Source organism: Centrocercus urophasianus, unplaced genomic scaffold (genome assembly GCF_019232065.1).
Source record: "Centrocercus urophasianus isolate 14NV4802_14NV808 unplaced genomic scaffold, USGS_Curo_1.0 seq_16, whole genome shotgun sequence".
NCBI lineage: Eukaryota > Metazoa > Chordata > Aves > Galliformes > Phasianidae > Centrocercus > Centrocercus urophasianus.
The window spans coordinates 7,740,177-7,760,314 of NW_024884711.1; the positions used below are offsets into that span (position 1 = coordinate 7,740,177).

At 46.9% G+C, this 20,138-nt stretch overlaps 1 protein-coding gene across 3 annotated transcripts in view; it reads right to left on the reverse strand.

The window, feature by feature from the left end:
* The window catches only part of POMGNT2 (protein O-linked mannose N-acetylglucosaminyltransferase 2 (beta 1,4-)), an 85,863-nt gene that overhangs the window by 28,578 nt on the left and 37,147 nt on the right, over positions 1–20,138 (reverse strand). Inside the window, exon 1 of one of the 3 annotated variants that reach the window (XM_042817123.1) lies at positions 3,391–3,446. The exons of 1 other annotated variant lie outside the window; for it this stretch is intronic. The gene's annotated coding sequence lies outside the window, so the exon portion shown is untranslated. Of the gene's footprint in view, positions 1–3,390; positions 3,447–14,842; positions 15,144–20,138 lie in introns of those variants that run through there. One more of the 3 variants, XR_006168532.1, reaches the window with a different exon arrangement.

Genomic DNA, 20,138 nt, shown 5'->3' on the forward strand with positions numbered 1-20,138 from the left:
CAGGCACTTTTATCAGAGCAGACCGGTTCTTTTAAAGCAGATTGATGGAGCTATTTTTGAAAACATCTAATAGCATCACAGAAGAGAATCTGATCTCCGCAAAGGTGAGTGAGTGGTGTGGCTCGGCACTCCCAGGAGACAGCTAATGAAACCCAAGCTCATCAGACCCTGCCTGTGTCCAGTAATTGCCTTCGAAAACTCACAGCTTAAATTCCACCATGCTGAGTTCAATGCCATGTTCACAGCTCCAAGCACGGACAGAGCTGAGGGCTGCCTCACGTGACTGAATGCGAGCGGCCGCCTCTCTGCTGCCTGCACAGCCAGGCTGGCCTGCATGCTTCATGGGTAAGGAAAGAAACCTGCGTGGGGAGAGGCAGCTTCAAGGATGGAGGCAGGAAGGTGTGGGAGCTGATGATGTAGGAAAGAGCACATCCTAATGCAGGAGAAGGTCTAGAGGAGAAGAGTCCCTGTGGCATGCATCCATCTGGCTAAGCCAAGCCAGGAACCCTCAGCCAGCACTTTGTGCCAACTAGGCAAAGTCCCCTCAAGCTCTGCTGCCTCTGGAGGGTGGGCAGAAAATGAAGGAAGTATTGTGAATGGAGTTAAATCCATCTAGTGACCGGTCATGAATGTTGTTCCTCAGGCATGAATACTGAGGCCAGTACTGTTTAAAATCTCATCTTACTGATGATCTGAAAAAGGGGATTGAGTGCACCCTCAGTAATTTTGCAGAAGACAACAAGTTGGGAAGAACTGTTGATCTGCTTGAAGGTAAGAAGGCCCTACCAAGGATCCGGGCAGTTCAGATCAATGGCCTGAGGCCAACCATATGAGCTTTAACAAGACCAAGTGTGGATCCTGCATGTTGGTCACAGCAACCCCATGCAACACTACATGGGGCAGAGTGGCTGAAAAGCTGCACAAGGAAAAGGATCTGGGCATGCTAAAGGACAACCAGCTGCACATGAGCCAGTAGTGTGCTCAGGCAGCAAAGGCGGCCAACAGCATCCTGGCTTGTATCAGAAATAGCACAGCCTGCAGGAGCAGGGAGGTGATCATCCCTCTGTGCTTGGCATTGGGGAGGCTGCACCTCAAATGCTGTGTTCAGATTTGGGCCCCTCACTATGAGACACTGATGTCCTGGAGCATGCCCAGAGAAGAGCAGCAAAGCTGTGAGGCACAGGCTGCCCAGGGAGGTGGTGCAGTCACCATCCCTGGAGGTGTTGAAGAACTGTGTGGATGTGGCACTGAGCGACGTCGTCAGTGGGCATGGTGGGGACATGTTGGCAGCTGGACTAGGTGATCTTAGAGGGCTTTTCCAACCTTAATGATTCAGTGATTCTGTGATTATTGGTGCCCATTACAACCCTTCCTAGCCCACACGTCCCCAAGCTTTATTGGCCCACAAACCCACTCTGCCCACCACCTTGAACCACACGTCTCAATTCTGCAGTGCTCCTGGGTGATGACCATAGAGAGGGCAAAATTCTTTTTGCACAGCTGAGAACCTCTGACAGGTGATGGGATTCGAGCTCCGTGGCTTATTGCTTTCCTTTTCACGATTCTTCCTGCCTCTCTCCACTACTTCCTAGAAAAATCTGCTCTTCCACAACCTGGAGAGGCTCTGGTTGCAAAAGCCATGCTGAACAGAAAACTGGTCTTTTGCTGAGAGAAGTTATCCACGGCTCTGTTTATTTGAGTAAAACGATGAGTGCAGGATCTCTTAACACTGTACGTTTTAAAACACTTCTCAAAGGCCTCTCTATGTCAAAGCACCAGCCAGATATAAATCTGCTGAAAGAAAACCCTAGGGAACAGTAAGTGAACATGGGCTGCTGTCAACCAGACCTGTTCAAACCAACAGCACTTACAGAAGACTTCAAAGTAACATTTATTGCAGAACAATGAGAACGAGAATGCCCAATTGTCAGATGATTTAAGAGCACCTTAACAAGTTCACAGCGAGCTTGAAAATATAACCAGGAAAAGACTTGAGTATATTCCTTCCATTCTGTGCACTGCTTAACAGATAGTGGGCTCCAGGTAAATAATCCCCAAACATTAAGCTGGTACCCAGGGTCTGTTCATAGCACACTTCACAAACTGGCTCAACGCCAGCTTTTATGATACTTAGTTAAACACAAAGGGAAGACCAAGTAAAACTGCCACCTTGGAATCACAAACCGTTCACAATGTGCTTCTGCAAAGACGCAGACTGCAAAGCAGGAATCCTATGCTGAGCTCTGCATTTGGTATCCACCACGCTTCAGAAAGTGACATTGCAAAATGAACACCCTGTTTTTCAGCCAACGTGTTAGCATACATCCCATGTGCTTGGGAAAGAAGGTCATCCCAGAGGAGAGCTCTTCTGGTTCTCAGCTCAGGAAGGCTAACAGAAGCCGATCCATCAGCTCAACCGTTTTAAGAGTTGGAGACTGCTATTAAAAGGCGCCGTTACTGCTATATTACCAAACTCAACAGATCCTCCCGAATCAGCAATCACCGTGATAAAGTCAGCATTTGTCAATAGTTATCCAACTACGGTGCTGGTGTGAAAACACCAATATGTTCCCTCGCGTTCACCAGTTGTTCAGATACAGTCATTATGATCAGCACCAGAGCAGAGCGCCTCTCCACACGTTGCTGAGGCAGCAGCCATTATCCTCACAGCACACATAGGCGCTGGGCTAACCCAGAGGGGACAGGAGAAAGCCAGGGCACGCGGTGACCACAAGCAGACCGCTGAGCCAGAGCTCAGAGCGTGCAGCTGTAACGCATCCCACACTGACACACGCCGTGAAAACTTTCCCACCGTGCTTAGTCAGCACGCGGTATTTGAAAGGGGCAGGAGGCAATTAATTCAGCACGCACGTTAACTGGGGCCAACCTAGAAGGGCTGGTGAGCTTACGAAGCTGCAGGCAGGTATACAGGGGACTCCCGAGGCACTCGGGCACCAGTGAGCATTGTCAAGAGAACATAATTACATCCTTGCTGGACCCGGTAAGCCCAATCCTGCTGCACCTGAGCTCTAAGGAGGTCATTAGGGCTGTAATCGCACGGCTCCCACGGCAGCCTGTCCCGAGCACACCGCTCTCCCCATATGCACTCATCAACGCCCTCTCCCAGCCAAGCCCTCCGGCTACTTTCGCTCCCGCCTTGGAAGCAGAAAACTCTCCACGATCCATGCCTCCGCGTTCGCCCTGTGCAACCCCAATGTCGGCTTCTCCCTCTGCCCCTCCCCACCCATCAGCACATGGAAGGAGCGGCACCCCGCACCCCCGCCCCGTTCTCCTGCCTTCCCCCCGAGAGCCGCCCGCCAGAGAAACCCGGCCCGCGGCGCCCCCCGCAATGGCGCCCCCCTGCGGCCCGGCCCCGTCGCGCCCGCTCACCTGACGCTCGCGGCACCGACGGCTGCACCCGGCCGGCCCCGCCGCGCCGCCACTACCGCCTCCTCCGGCGGCGGCGGGAGGCGGGGGGAAGGTGGGAGAGGAGACGGGCAGCCCCTCGCCCGCCGTGGGCTGTGAGCGGGACTATGGCGCAGGCGCGGCGCGGCGCAAGGCTTTGTGGGAGCTGTAGTTCGTGGCTCTGTAGGCCCCGCCCCAGCGCTGAGGGCAGCTGTACGTTTTGCTGGGTTCTCTTCATGTTTTTATTTTTATTTTTCCTAATTGTCTGGTATTGATAATGGAGCTTATGCACTAATTTCACTGAAAACTCTATGTATTTCAGTGTCAGACTCCTGTGGACTGACTGGCTTTTGAGGTTTGTTTTCCTGAGTTTGTCCAGCAACTATTGCACTAGCAGCATCCATTGCAAGACATCCCATCTGCTGAGCTTCTCATTAGGTTTGTGAGTTGCATCCCAGCCTTAATGACTCAGAGTGCTCCTATCTCAGACCAGGAATGGCCACAGACACAGACATAGTTCAGAAATAAAAAGCTCGACCAGTATAGATAGTCTGAGATGTTTGTGTGAAATTCATAGGGTTGTGGTGATTTACTGCCATATCTGTTTCAGGATAATTTGCAATGGAAAGCGAGTATAATTCGATAAGCTTTTCATGCAAAATTGTTCTTTCATTATTCCTGGAATATTGAGTTTGTAGAGCGACTTGATAGGATGTTTAATTCTATCACCTGTGAGGAGATGAGGGGTGTTCTCCATACTATATGGGCTTTACAGGGAGTGCCTAGTGAAAGCAGCATGGATGTAGCAGAGCCAGTCACACATGGTGCCCAGACATGGGCATATGGTGCCATTTTAGGCAGCTTTGTCTGCCTGAGATGTCAGTGCAGAGCTGGTAGATGTGACATGGGACCTATGGGACACCCTCGCTCAGTGTGATGGCAGCCAGAGGCCTGGCTTGCGCTTGAGATCCAGCATGGCACTGTGCACGTCCATGGCCCTACTTGCCCAACAGGACTGTCAAGGAACAAATCAGCTTTCAGGATACAAGTGGAGGGTGGACCCACGATAAGGAGCTAGAACTGCTGAGCCAACTTTTACAGACTAGTAGACAAAGCAATAGCCTCAACATAAGCAAACTTTGAAATGTTTTGGTTTCATGCATCCTCACGCTTTGCCTTTTCTTTATAGCTCCCTTTGTGTGTGCAACTTCTTTTAATGAGAAAATAACAGAGCGCTTGATATGAGAAGCTACCTCCTTCCAGCAGAGACACTGCTGTGTGATGTTCCTGCTCATGAACATCAGCAAGCTGGACTGCAGCACTCCCAGCCTTGATCAAATGAAGTCATCCAGATCTATCAGCTTCTCTGTTGTGACTGGGAAGGAAGGCTCTTGCTTTGCCTCAGGCTAGGGGTAGCTAACATTAAGACAGTCCATCAAGAGGAAATCAAAGCAGTTTATAAATGCACCACTCATAAAACCAAACAGGTGCCTTTGTAGATGCCTAAACCACTAGTTTTGCAACTCCCTGCACTCTAATTGAGAGCTATAAGTGCTCTCTGCTTTCTTCCTGAGGCATGATCCATTATCTGGACAGGACTGACCTCTGCAGGGAATGGGGCTTGGTGGCTGGATGTGGTGGCACAGCCCTTGGAGGACAGATGCGTCAGCAGCTGGAAAATTTAGATGGACAGTTGCCAGATGTGGGAGAGGAAGAGAAGGCTGCCTTTAGGTTTTTTATGTGCTATTGTGTGTTGATTTTTCAGAGAGAACCTAGCCAGGCTGCAAGGACAACACCATTATGATCTGACAGAGCAGGCAGCCCTTGTGTTCAAGCTGCTTGCACCCCCACATGTCTGAAGGACCGTGCTGCAAAGCAAGTCAGCTACCTGCAGGAGCACGGAGAGGAGCTTAGTGAGTTGTAAATGACACATTTCTCTTTGGCAACGTTCATGTATGTCCAATTGGTGCTACAGAGCACTCTGGTATGTGCTTCTGGGCAGTGTTGCCTCAGCTCTTTGGTCTGTTTGCCTTCTCTACTGCCTCTGCTCTCTGTTAGTTTTTACCATTTCCATTCGTGCTGCACAAATATGCATTTGGTGGGCACTTGAGCTGTTAACATTTATATGCCAGGAAAGAGAGAACCATTCACACATGTTGCTGCCAGAAACTTGCTGGGTTTGAGCCACCTGGATTTTTTAAATATGAATTTTGTAAATAATTAGCTGGGTGGACGTGGATTAAACCAAGGGATGTGGCAGCTTGTGTAGTCACAGCTCAACAGAGCCTATGGGGCAGCCAGTCTGTATATAAAACTCAAATAATTTTGGATTAGCATCAGTGATTCAAGTCTTGCAAAAGGTAATAGGCAACATCCGTGGACTGTGCTGCTGCCTGATCATCCTGCCAAAGAGCTCTGCTTCAGCCAAAAACGTCAGTGAAACCATTTGGGACTAAGGGCTCCACACATTTGCTCGGCGAATTCAAAATGCAGACAGAAGAAAGAGCAGAACTAAGGATTTTGGAAATGCTACATGCCTCAAAGCCCTCTTACAGATTCGTGTAATTTGCTAAAGGATTGATGCATATTAATATCATTTTGCTGCAGGTATCTGAATGTGTATGGACGGGATAGACACTTTGTTCCCTCCAAAGAGCCAAATTCATTAAAATGTCTCTTATTTCAAAAATCCAAGCAGCCACCCCACTCTCTGATGAACCTGACAGTCAGTAATAGTTGTAGCATGATGAGTACTTAGCCCCAGTAGCAGTTTTTCATATGCTGATACCTAGTACATGCAAGAATGAAGAAATGAAATCAAGAATCTGCCATGGCTGCTGTGCAGCACTGCCCTGAAGTGAGTGGTGTGTGTGCTGGGGAGGGTACTGAGTGCCCCAGAAAGGCAACTGGGATCCCCATGATTTGCTCTGCAAGCCAAGGAAATTGCTGGTGTTGCCAAGGAAGTTTAAGGCTTTGCTTCTTGAATGCCAGTTAAGATGAAGTAAAAAGCGTACATGCGCTGTTAAAGCAAATATGGTGTCTATAGAGAGACTGGAAGAACTTCTAAGAGTGTCAGTTTGGGCTATCCAGTAGTTCAGTTAGAGGCCAATCTAGAGAGAACAAACCAGAGAGAACAGCCTTGTTTTCTTCCCCAGCAATCAGATCTCAGTGACGAGAACAACATGCGGCTGGAGAGACAGCAGAGCTGAAGGGAGAGCAGCTCTTTTCCTGCTCACCATGGAGTGGCAACAGCACCTAATTAGTTTTGAAGTAGCCTTCTTCTTAGGGGGATAGAGACCTGTTAAGTAAGCAAATACTTCCTTTGTTTACCTAGTCATTTAGGAGGACTTGAGAAACAAGGAATTTTCCCTGTTAACAGAATCATAACCAGATTTGTGTATGAACTGGCAAATAGGTCTTTCTCTTAAATAAAGGAAAAGACTTGTACTGACCTAATACCATGTCTAATCTCCACGACACAAAGAAGAAATAGGTAGTTACTAGTGACAATGAACAAAAAAGACAGGGAAATGGAGAAATTCAGTGACAGTCGGCATCAATAGATGTGCCAAAAGCTTGTGAAAGCTCCCTTTGTATGATAAAGTGACTGTCACTTGAAATATTAGCAACTATCCAGAACTGGGTAAGTGTGAAAATCGTGTTGCTGTATAAATTATCTGAGACACTTATGCCAATTATAGACTCACTGTGAGGAACAGAGACATTGGTAATCATGACAGCGACTGTGTTTGAGTGTCATGTGAATATTCTCAGGCAATTATTCAAATCAATCATTTCTTGTCTGGGTAGGAAGGATTCATCATTCTTAGTACCTCACATTGCTCAGCGACTGAATGGATGATGCTTTGCTATTTCTGGTGCTCTGTAATCTGCCTGCTGTAAATAACAGCACTGGGATATGGCTGACTGCTGAGGTGGAGAACTGTGGTAGGAAATGGGAGGAGGTGGGCTTGAGTCCCATGCAAACATGGTGTCAGAGCTAGGGGGAAGTATGAGGAAGTATAATTTAACAGTTCATGTTGTGGTTATCCTTGTCCATTTATCCATTCCTCCTCCCACTTCCTATAAGCTGCTCATACATACAAACTGATTCCTTTCTATACACACAAGGGGATGAATAAGGCTGCAGCTGTGTCCTTACCAAACCTTAGGCACCTGATTTTGCAAACGAAATGAAATACCATTACTGTGGTATGTAAACAGTATTTACATGGCTAAAAGTGCCAAGGTGACAAGTCAGCTGGGCTTCAGTACCATGGGGGTACCCACTGCTTGTCAAAACTAACAACTTTAGCAAGTGGTGAATTTAAGTGTCATTTGTTCTTTAATAAAATAACAAAACAAAGTCTTCACTTTATTTCTGTGTGTGTTTGTAACAAAATCAAAAAGCAGTTAACTCATCAAGCTGTTGATGGCAAATACTGATGCGACATCCTCTACTTTCAAATATTCCATCTCTTGTTCCCAAGCATTTCTTTCCTTTATCCTTGAGCTCTTTAAGGATAGGATTTCTAACAGTTCTTTCTGCCAACTTGTGGTCAGTAGAATATTTGCCATACATTTTTTTTGTGCCTGTGCTGTGGCTCCTAAGTTTCCATCTGTACTCTCAGGGAAATATTTATTGCTTGAGGCTAGAATGTGTTTCAGGATGCCTAATTTGAACAGGTGGCCGTGTCACTGGGTTTGAAACTAGCTCGTATGCTAGAGTTTAAGCTGCTGACATCTGAAATCCACTGAGCTGAGCAGTCCTTTGGCGACTCTCTTCAACCATCTCCTTCATGTCACCTGTCTGAAGTCAGTGACTGCTGACATTGGTGCTAAGCCAACCCACAGGAGAGAATTTCCTTTTTGCCTTTTAAGAATGTTTCTGTTGCAGGTCTCCTGAATGCCTTCGGCAGAGCTATGGTGCCCTTCATTCATTAATAGTTTGATAGCATGTGTCCTCTTTTTAGGAAGTTATTTTAGGAGTAAGAAAAGCAGTTTTATATCTCATACTTCCATAGAAAAGGTTTGAGATCTGTACATGGATTATCATTCCTGCTTCACCTGATGGCTGAGCTGTGACAGTGCTTTTCACATGATGTGAAACTTTTCCCAGCATACAATCCATAGCTTAAATTTTGTTACCTTTCTTTAATGACGACGAGGCAAATTCTCTCTCTGCACTTTGTCTCCTCACTGGAGACCAGGCTGTTAGGAAGTGGTGGAGCTGGCTGTCCTGCCTGTCCAGCTGATGCTAACTCAGAAGCGTGCCCATTTTGGGGGCATTTTTATCCATGTATTTGAGGCACAGTGTTCATCTCCTCATGTTAATTTCATGGGAGGGCAGCTTTTAGTCAGCAGCATTCTCCTGACAAAGCCCAGCCCTCCCATCCCGTGCTTTGCACTGATGGAAAAACCATCTCCAGATTAAGCAGCCAGAGCCCCCAGGGAAGGAGGGCTACCTTCTCCCTTCTCCCTCACTTACAGATGCCACATCCCATCTCATTCATGTTATTAAAATGATTTCCGCAGGGTCACCTTCTGCTTCACGCCTGAAATGATCTATAGAATTAAGCTCTTCCTGTTGTGGCATTTGGATTTCAATTGTGGATTTCAAATCTGCCCTCTCTCCTTGATTCTTTGATTTTCTACAGCCAGCAACTGCATCAAATGATGATAAAAACAACTCACAGACACATGGGCTCGTGCAATACTCCAATGAGCGAGATAGATGACAGCAAACACACAGTACTTCAGGCCCCCACTGGGTATCTCTCTGTTTTCTTCACAGAGAACCTAACTAACCTGCAGTGTGGAGTAGAAAAAGGTTGCATCAAAAGAACGTCTGCACACTGCACAGCGATGAGCTTAGGCAGTTGCACCCAGTGGTGAAACATCTTTAAAGCTTTTTCCACATGCAAAAATTATGCATCTTGTAAAGGAATGCTCTCATTAAAGTCAGACCTGACAGCTGGTGTGACATCTCATAGGTTTCATCTAAAGCAGTTCTGCACAGGTGAGCTTGGCAGAAAGCATGTGGATTGCTGGATTTGATGATCCTTGTAAGTCCCTTCCAACTGGGGATATTCTATGATTCTATGATTCTGTGACTGTGCAAGGTGACGTATTGGACTTTAGAAAGTGCAATTCCAATTGCTGTGCTTTGTGGGCATGAATGCGGCCAGGAATGAGTAATTCTTGGTGTGGGACATATGCTATGCAGTAAACATGCAAACTGACACATGGGAAGTGGATTCTTTCCTTTGTGCTTGATTTACACATGCAAATTCTTTGCAAATGTAGGTTGATCGTTGGCTTTCTTTATTATCAGCCTGAAAGAGGTCACTGCCGTATGGAAAGTTAGCACAGCCAAGAGTTACATTCACCAGCAACATAGCATTTTAAGCGTTCAAAAGCTCACTGCCTGACAAAACTAACCTTCATAGCATCAGTACTGAGCTTTCTTGTATCTCTTCCCAAGTCAGATAGTGCTGGCTCCTTTCTTGGAAAGCACACCAGGTAAGGAGGCCTGAAGGCTTTTTTTCTGATGCTGCTCCCTCAGTGAGGCTGGTGCTCCCAGCTGCATTCCAGTCTGAGGGATGGCACAGTCCCTTGCCCTTTTCTCCCACGTGATGCAGATCTGACATCACGGCAGGGGCTTTTCTCCTGTACTCCTTCTTGGAGTGAATGATTAAGCTGCTCCATAGAGAAGGCAACACAACAGAAGTAATTCTAGCTCTTCAGTAGTGGCTCCTGGCTAAATACACAGCTGTTTACAGACACATGGGGCCATCTGTTCAGTCTGTCTTGCGGAGCGTCCTTCTGCCCAGAACAACCCCAGGGTATAGCTGGGGAATGAGATGTTCCAAACAGATTCCAAAAAGATGAAAAGTATTGGATTAGCATTTTTTGTCCCATGGCTTTAATAGAAATCTTCAGTAAAGCCAAGGCATTAAAATCTCATTTTGGGTCAAAGATGAATTCCAGCTTTGATTTTAAATTCACTCCTCTTTACAACCAGAGTATGCAAAGAGCCCCCGTTAGTCCCATTTTTAGGATGTTAGTGTCACTTAGATCCCCCTGCATGTGGATGAGCTGTACCCAGAGCCTGAGCACAAGCCCATGGCAGAGTATTGCTGAAGGTCATGTTTGAAGATGCCTTAATTAGTTACAAAGTCAAAGATCTACAGAAGAAAATCTGTCCAGAGGAGAGACTCTGAGTGCTGATACCTTTTGAAAATTCAAAGGTGAATGGATTTCATCTCTTTTCAAAATCTAAGTGTTTTAAATGGAAAACTGCAATCGTTCTCTTGGGTGTAAACCTTGAGATGTGTTACTATCTTCTAACCTAACTTGCATAGACTATATTGCTCTTCTTCAATCCTCTGTTATGAGACATAATGATATTTAGTGTAGAAAAGCTGCACAGAAAACTCATCTGAGCTATAAACATCCTAACTCTGCTGAAGGGAGCTTTATGGACACGTTTATGCCACGGATCATGTTTTCAAATAGCGAGTATATCTAACAAAATGGTTATGGTGCCATTCTCTCAGCTATGGCTGTCACACTTTGGCTGTTAATTCCTATTAGGTTCACCCAGAGGAGTGGGCTTCATGCTCCAGTAGCCACTCAGTGGGTTCATGGGCACAGGTTTTCTTAGAGGAACGTAATCCCAGACAGCTCTCTGAGAGCAAGCAGCCACGGGCAGTGATGCCCCCTGCTGATATGCCAACAATTCAAGGGAAAAGCCATATCTCAATTAGGCAAGGCAACGGGGCTGATGAAAGCACCAAAACCCATGCAAGGACTGCAGGCTCTGAGCTCGATGCACCGTGCAATTAAATGCCTGGGTAGCCAGAAAAAAAGAAGCTGCTCAGAAACATTCTGGCTTTGGGATATGGCTGGTTATGAAACCTCGTTTTTCAGAGTGAAAAGCCCAGTGGGTGAGTTAAGCTTTTAGCACCCATTTCAGTTGACACAGCAGTGAGGGTTGTCCCCTTTGGGACAAGGGCATCCTGTGCATGGCTGAACAGGGCTTGCTTATGGAGAAATCTAGCAGTGTGTCATGGCTAAACTGTGATCACCTATGGGAGGACAACGTCTGCTTCGCTAATTTGGGCTCATGTGATGCTAGTGCTGGGGCCAGCCCAGCAGTTAAAATGCTTTCCAGCCAGATGCTGCCAGAACATTCACTGCTTCCAAACCCCTAGTTGTAACAGGTTTGCTGACACTCAGAGCAGTCATGGAAGCTGGGCTTGTTCTGTGTTACGATCCATTATCACCTGCATAGCAGGCATTTCTGGTGCTGCCAAGGAAAATTGTTTTACCTTTCATGCCACAAATAGGAATTAAACACCTGTGTTTTGAAAAGGAAAAAAAAGGTCCCATATTTGAGTAGAAGGAGCTGCCATTTAGTTCCCTCTTCTCACCAGGACCAGCTCTGCCACATCTCCCTGCAGCCTGCCTGCAACACACTGCACCCACATACATCAGCAGGGCTTACTGACTGTCCAGGAGCCACAGCTCTGTAAGGAACACATCATGTTCTGTCCCATATGCATATCTGTGGGAAGAGGGGGAAAGAGCCCCCAGTGCCACAAAAGCAGCATTGCTCCACTGTGTCCTTGGTGCCTGGGACAAGGATGGTGATGGGAAGCCTCTGGGCCAGAGGCAGGACCCAGCTCTGGTCTTACCCGTAGGTCAGTTGTTTGTTCTTATAGACCCAGCAAACAGATCTGCTCACGGACCTGAAAAGTGAGGTTGCGTTCTACTACTGCCATCCTAAAACTTGTCTGTGTCTCAGCATGCCCTTAGGAAAGCATTCAGACAGTGAAATCCAGTTTTCTTACTGTGTGCAATAAGCACCATGTTGTTAAAACCCTTGGCAGTTTCTTATGCTTTTAGCAGTAGGATTTATGTCAGCAAATAGCATGGAAAGTATATTCAAATGGTTATTGTGCAGCCATCATTTCTACTCTGATCAGACCACATACTTTTGGGTCTGGCACCTTGTACGCAAAGGAAATCAGCTTTTGATGGAATCTAATGCACTGTTAATATGCTCTGCTAGCGTGCAGTGATTAGTATGGAGGGCTTGCTGTGATAGAACTCCAAGTGTTAGAACTCCATCCTGTGTTACAACTCCCTCCTGGTACATAGACACACAATTTTACTTCTAGCACATCTCTGCTGGCTGAATGCAGGTACCTGTAGGAGAGAAGGTGACACAAGTAAAGCTAAGCAGAAGTTTTGGACACAGAATGAAGACCACAAAATGAGTGCTCCCATTTACAGTTCAATAACATGATGTATATTTCTCCCCACACACGGCACGGCACTATCCTTGAAGATGTTAAGACTTTCAGGCATTCTTTCTTTTTACACTGCACAGCTCGGGGTCAGTCACACAGCTGCAGCTGGGAGCTGAGCTCTGGGCACAGGGCAGGGCCGATCCCAGCCCCCAGGTTTGTGCATCTGTAGCCATGGCAACTTTGTGGCTGCATCTCTCCCCAGCTTCTGCAGTCCAGAGTGGGCAAGGAAAGCTCTCATGCCTAGCAAGCTCCCCTGCCTGGTGTGGATGTCACGTACAGGATCTCTTAGGATACATCTTTAATTACTATGTTCTCTTAATTACTCCTTTTGATTTCCCTGGTGAGTTGCCTTTCCGTAGTTTCCGTGACTCACCGTGAAGCCAAGTTAAACCTTTAGTCAGCACTGAGGAATATCTTTCCAAGACCTCTGCACTTTCCCAAGGACATCTGGGTTGAGGGGGTGGCCTTGGCAGGGGCTTCTTAGGGAGGTGGAAGAATGGAGGTCAGGTGTTCATACCTCTCTCCAGCCCCTTCCTGGCCATCACTGGGATGCAGAGAAATCTCATCTGCCTGTGGGACAAAGTGATGGAGAGAAGGTCTCAAATGTGCACCGGGGAGCTGTGGGGTGCCCAGTGTGTGTGTATTACTCTCAAAATCCACACAACTGCAGTCTGTGGCCTCACCTGAATAATTAATTAACCTGATCCCATCCCTGTGATGGCACTGTGCTGGGACCATGCCGGGTGTCTTGGTTTGTTCACCACTCACTGAAACAGTCTTTGAGGCCCTGGAGCCTGTCCAGAGATGGGCAATGAAACTGTGAGGGGTCTGGAACACAAACCTGATGGGGAGGGCTGAGAAAGCTGGGATTGTTCAGTTTGGAGAAGAGCAGGCTCAGGGGAGACCTGATCGCTCTCTACAGCTGCCTGAAAGGAGGTGTGGTGAGGTGGGGATCGGCTTCTTCTCCCAGGTAACGGTGACAGGGCAAGAAGGAATGGCCTCAAATTGCACCAGGGGATGTTCAGGCTGGATAATAGGAAGAATTTCTTCTCAGAAAGAGCTGTGGCACAGGCTGCCCAGGGAGGTGGTGCAGTCACACTGTCCCTGGAGATGTTGAAGAACCGTGTGGATGTGGCACTGAGGGATGTGTTCACTGGGCATGGTGGGGTGGGTTGGCAGTAGGTGATCTTAAAGGTCTTTTCCAATATTAATGATTCTATGATTTGGTAGCCATGTTATTAAGAGCTGCATTTTATTTCTTTATGATAAATAGATTCTGCTGCTGTGTTGAACCCACCCTTGGGCAGAGGTCTGGGCAGCACTATAGCCATGCCCCAGACACACAGGGTTGGGCTTGGTGAGATGGCAAGTCATCCTGCATGGCAGCTTAATGAGAGTTTAAAGGAGTACCACATATTCTCCCACTTAAACTGCAATAAACACAGGCAGTAACAGCACTATTTCTCTTTTTATACCTGGGTAGCAATATGTCTTCTTTTCATTAGGCCTTCCTTCAGTTTGCAGTCACTGTAAATAGCCAGGTGGCTGGCATGCACTCTCTGTCACTGCCACAAGCTGAGCACATAGAATGTGCTACAGAAAGCAAGGAGATCACTTCCTTGGCCTTACCGGTGACTCAAATGTGGTGGGGGGTGTTGGTGGGTAAGAGCAGTGCCCAGAGAAAAAATGTGCATCACTTGCGGATTAAGGAAAAGCAGTTCAAGACCAGTGCTACCACATTTCTGGCAGAGGGCAGCATTGAGTTTTTTATTGTAGCAAAAAAAAAAAAACAAAACATATATGCTTGGCTCTCAGGTGATTACAGAGTATAGTATGAAGATGAAGGGAAGACAAGGTCTTCAGTCATGACAGAAGCAAAAATTTCACTGCTGTCTGCCCCCAAGGACACACTCCAAAACAGGGCTGCCACGATAGCTGGAGAAGAGAAGGCAGTTACATACCAAGCACCCGTCAACTGGCATCCCTTAGCTGTAAGGATGGATTTTTTGCAAAAACTTGGCAGCCTGTAGCTGTTCTATGATTGGTTGTGCAGAACTAATAGGGACAGCAGCAGCTTGGGCTCTGAGAAAGATGTTCAGGGAGAAGTGAGAGGCAGAGATGTAGGAGGAGACCCAGGAACAGTCTTGGACCTCACGGGTCTGGCAATTGTTTGCCTATAAACATGAGCACTGTGTTTTGCCAATGGCATTTCAGGAGGCATTTCAGTAAGCCTCTGGAGTCAATGCTCTGTTACGCTCTCGTTTGGGGGAAGCCCAGAGGAAAGCCACATGGAGTGAAAGCAGAAAATTTGGGAGGGACAATCTGGTGGGTTACAGGTCAGACATGGTCTCTCTTTCTCTGTCCTCCATTAGAAACAGGTCTCTCTTTTCTCCTTCCAGGGCTCTGGCTACAACTTCATTTCTAAGAGAGAGAAGTCAGTTACTATATACAATTGCTAGACAATATATACAACATTAACTTGAATAGACGTTTAGGAAATTGCCTACATAGGAGCTATTTTTCAGTGAAAATAGACGATTCCCCAACATGATGTGTTTATGTACGTGATCTGCTGTGTGTGCCACCTCCCTGTAGGCACTTTCATTAGAATTTTAGGAAGAAGTGCTCCATATTCCATTTGTGTTCTGTCTTATTTATATTCATTCATTCTCTGTCAGGCTTAATACTGCTGTCTGCATAAGAAGAAAAAAAATCATAGTACCAGACAATGCAATAGTAGGAGGAGGTGATTCTCTAAAGAGAGTGAAGGTAGGGGTTCATTTGTCCTGAACCTGTGCATGGGGAGGCCTTGGTGCAGCAGCTGCCAGAGAAGGTTTCAGAAAGAAGAAGCTGACTGGGAACATTCAAATGCTCTGACATGCATCCACAGCTCATGGTACTGCTTTAACTTCAGGGGCCCATGGGGAGGAGGCAAGAGGGGTTGGAACATCAACTAGATCAAACAAACAGCCTTCAGGGGAGACATCACCCTGTGCTGATCTCTGGCGTTTCTGAGAGTCCCTGTAAGCAGTTTTATTTGTCTAAAACATGGCTGACTCTACCCAAATATTGATGTGCCTCTGGAGTGGCTTTAAAAATATTTAAAGGCCTTTGGTCATGCGGAGCGGAGGATTTCAAAGGAGCATGAGTCTTGCAAGATGATACTAGCACCTATGTCACTCGGCTGCTTTTGGAAATGCTCCCCACAGTGCTGTATGTGGATGTTATCCAGCTGTCCTTGCAGACAGGCATTGTGCAGCCCCTCGGGGCAAAGGATATTTGGACAAGGAAAGGGAAATGAGGATATTCCTGCCTCACCCAGTCCCTCATTTCTTTAGGAAGGACGTAAGCACATTTAAAGTTTCACCTAAAAGTTGAGAGAGGCAAGACAAATTATGCACATTTTATGGGTCCAAAGTTGAGCCAGCGACTGCCGTGCTTCATTTCCTCCTTGCCTTTCCTCTATCTACCTATCAGTGCACATCTGGCTCCAGGGGTCGGAGGTGGCTGAAGGCAGTGTGAGCCACACCAGCCTCTTATGTGCCTGAGTTGCTCTAGCTCAATGAGCCAGCCACCCTGTGGTTGACTTCTGACAGTTTAAATTTGAAGGTACTTGCATTTCCCTGAGAAGGAGAGCAGATAGGCCACTGTTATCCTTCAGGCACTGTGCATGGATGGAAAGATCGGAGTCACAAATAGCTCAGCCAAGCAGAGAGCGATGTCAATGGCAGTAATGTGCTGCTGTGTATCAGCTTCACGAGGACTGAGCTTTGCTGAGACCAGAGCCAGCAGCTCTGTTTATCTTCTGTGCTAATCCAGAATAATGTATGGTCATAAATCGTATGCCTAGAATGGGAAGACTCCCTTTAAAGGTAGCAAAGTGCTTGCAGTTTTGTTGCCAACACCCTTTAGTGACCTGCCACATTCCTGTAGGTATTTTTAATACAGCAAATAGCAATGACCTCATTTCTCAGGGTAAAATACAAATTTGGAACAGCAGCAAACATGCTGCCTTTTGGGATGCTGTGGTACAGTAAGCATCTTGTAAGCACAAAAAAGAAACAGAGGGTGCATTCTTATTGAGTATCTTATATCTCACCTCAACATGACCATGGTGTTTATTGAGCACTGATAATATATCAGATGGTTGTAGTAGCAATCAAAGCACATCAGGCCACAGCATAGCTTAGTGATACCAGAGGAATTGAAGACAGGACTTCCTAGAGGAAGCATCTGTCCTCTCTAGTACTAGCGACAACCTTTTTAATTACTGAGATGCTGGAGCTGGCAGAGGTTGCAGAGTGGATTGGCTTGGTAGTCATTTAGAAGAGGCCCAGCTGCTGGTAAGGATTCCCATGTAATCATTTTTCAACAGGATAGAGAGAGAAATAAATTCTTCATGTATTTATTATTATTACGGCTTGTCAATTATGAAGATTTATTCACTCTTGCTGAGCTGCCTTGAACCACAGTTTTATCACTTAACTATTGCTGCTGTGACACTGTTTTAGATGTGAAAATATAAATTGAAGGCATGCTTTTTGAACCTATAAGCAATTTATCTTCCTAAGTTTTGACAGTTCTCCCCATGTACACATAACATGCTGACCACAGCAGTACAAAGTCCTTTCTTCAGATTTGATTCAGCAAAACTTCTTAGCACAGAATCACAGAATCACAGAATGGCCCGGGTTGGAAGGGACCTCAAGGATCATGAATCTCCAATCCCTTTACCATAGGCAGGGCCACCAACCTCCCCATTTAATACTAGACCAGGCTGCCCAGGGCCACACACACACATCACAGCACCTAGAAGAATGTTTTTAAGTGTGGTGAGACCTATCCTTAGCATTTTCCAGACCATTGTAGACTACTGCATTAAACAAACTTGTCCATCAGGCTCACGTGCTAATGAGCACATATTCTAACCTTTTGAAATTGGATTTTCAGTATGTAAATCCCATCTTGCTGTGCCACATCCTGCATTTGTGGCAGGTTGACCAAGCTCTATAGGAAACACAGGGAAGCTGCTGCCCTGCCATTCAGTAAAATTCTCAGAATCACATCCATGGGTGCTTTATATTTTAGTACATGGATGTTTTTTTCTGGACTAAGAGGGAGTATCTTGACATCATTTTCCTCAGGATTTGTGGCTGTTCCAGCAGGGCATTCTGCTGGACCTGGCATCCTGGGACCTGCTGCTGGTAGAGGCAGAATTTCCTCCTTTCCCTTTCCTTCCCCTTCCCTTTCCCTAAGCCACCACCTCACCAGCCAATTAGCTTTATTTCTATAAGTGTTCCTCCCCCAGTGTAGATTTTGCTTCCCCAGGATATATTTGAAAGGGACATACAAAATGATAAGAATTATGACTGCCATAATCCCAACTGAGCTTTTTGCCAGTTTTGTGCCTGCAGCTCTACTGTATCTACTTGAGGCACGTGGGATGTGGCTCTGAGGATGCAGCCAGCCCCAGGCCAGTCTCACACCAGGCACTTCAAAGCAAAACACACCTCCCCAAATATTTGCAGCAGGACATCCTGCTGTGGAGGATCTGGCTGTCCAGCTGGGCCTGCACACTGTGTTTATTGTGGGTGCACCGAGTGGAAAATATTAGCACATCAACAACAAGGGAGGTGTGCAGGGCCCAGTGATGGGTGGGTTTGAGCACCAGCCTCCTGCTCTAAAAACTGCAGTGTTGTGTAACGAGCATCCCACTGCTTGTTGGCAGGCAAACTTATGAGGAGCGTAGGGCTCATCTCGCCTGGTGGTGTGCGCAGAGCTGGAGCCTGCACTGTACCTGATGTGACAACTCAAGGAAATGCACCCAAGGGAAAATCACAGCACGTGGCATTCACCTTGGTTCAGTTCTGTAGTGCTTTTTGTACGTCCCCCTGACAGTGGATGTTAAGATAGAGCCAAACCTTGCTCGTTCTGCCCTCCCCGTGCCATCTGCTCGTGAGCTGAGGAGCTGGCAGCCCCGCAGGCAACGCTCCCACCACCTGCTCCCACTGCGCCTTCCTCCCTCGGCAGCTCTCACCCCTCACTGTTCCACCAGTGCACATGGGATTCATTAGAAACTGGCTGCAGAGTGCTGCCATTGCAGCGATCCCCCCTCCTGCCCACCTCCCCGCTGCAGTCCTCAGGCCTGAGGCAGGGCATGGCAAGCAGCCGTAGGCTATCCCACTCCAGCAGCAGGGCTCTCTTCTCATCCCTTCCTCAGCTCCCATCCCGCTGTCAGCCAGGCTCCGTTCCCTGAGGATGGGACCAACTTCAAAGTTTTCAAAGACTTCAGACAAGGGAGAAAACATTTTTTAAAAAGTATCTTTAGAATCTCTTCAAAACACCACAAATAATCACTGTTAAATACACAGATGGGAAACTTGGCCTTCCTCCCCTCGCTGACGAACACCAGGCCCGGCCGGGGCTCTGCAACCCATCACTAAGCTGAACTTCTTCTGCAAGGAGGCTACATTTTAAGATGCACAAAGCACTATCAAAGACCAAGGATAAGCTAAAGCCGTGGCTGTGCTCAACCACCTCATGTCCTTCTCCCCGTTCTGACAAGGGCATGGGTGGCCGGTGGCAGGGCTGCACTGGGATAACTGCTTCTTTCTGCCAGCTGTGCCACACAGTTGCCTTTGTCATTTTGTCCTTCTCGTGGATCAGAAAACACGGCTGTGTTTCTATTGCCAGGCCCAGCAAGAATGTTTAAACTAAGCAGCGGATGTGATATTTAGTTGAAATAAAGAAAAAAACAACAACACCCTTTCTGTTTTATAAACCTCAAGATTTGGCTTCGGCTCTCAGACTGTGTTCCTTCAACACAAAGCAAATATAGCAGAAACATGACAACTGGATACACTAGAAGCCCAAACACTATGTTCAGTTTAAAGTTATGTGTTACTGCAGGTCTGAAACATTATTTCTGCTGCATATACAAAGCCTCGATCTTTTAACAGATTTATTCCTTTCTCTCCTCACACCTCCCTTTCCTGCACACTTGATGCTTCGCCTGCTACAGTCCTTGTCCTGCTAAATCCTTGAGATGTGGCCACTAAAATAATTTATCAGGCATCAGAATGGGAAGGTTCTCTGTCTTGGTATGTGACATGTCTCAGTTTGGCACCCCAAAGCATCTACACTGTGTGGGCCTGCTTGCCTAATAGGGTGTTGGGTACAGTGGGCCCTGTCCTACATCAAGTGAAAGCCCCCCAGTGGGGCTTCTGCCTGCACAGAGGTCAGGCTCCCTGGCCCCCACAGAACACCTAAACATCCATACACACAGCTCTGGCAACACCACCCTTATGGCCACAAGGCACAATGCAAGCAGATGGTGCTGCAATAAAATGGCAATAATCAGAATGATTTACATACAGAGGCAACCCCTGATGTTGTTAGAAATAAATGGAAAGGCTG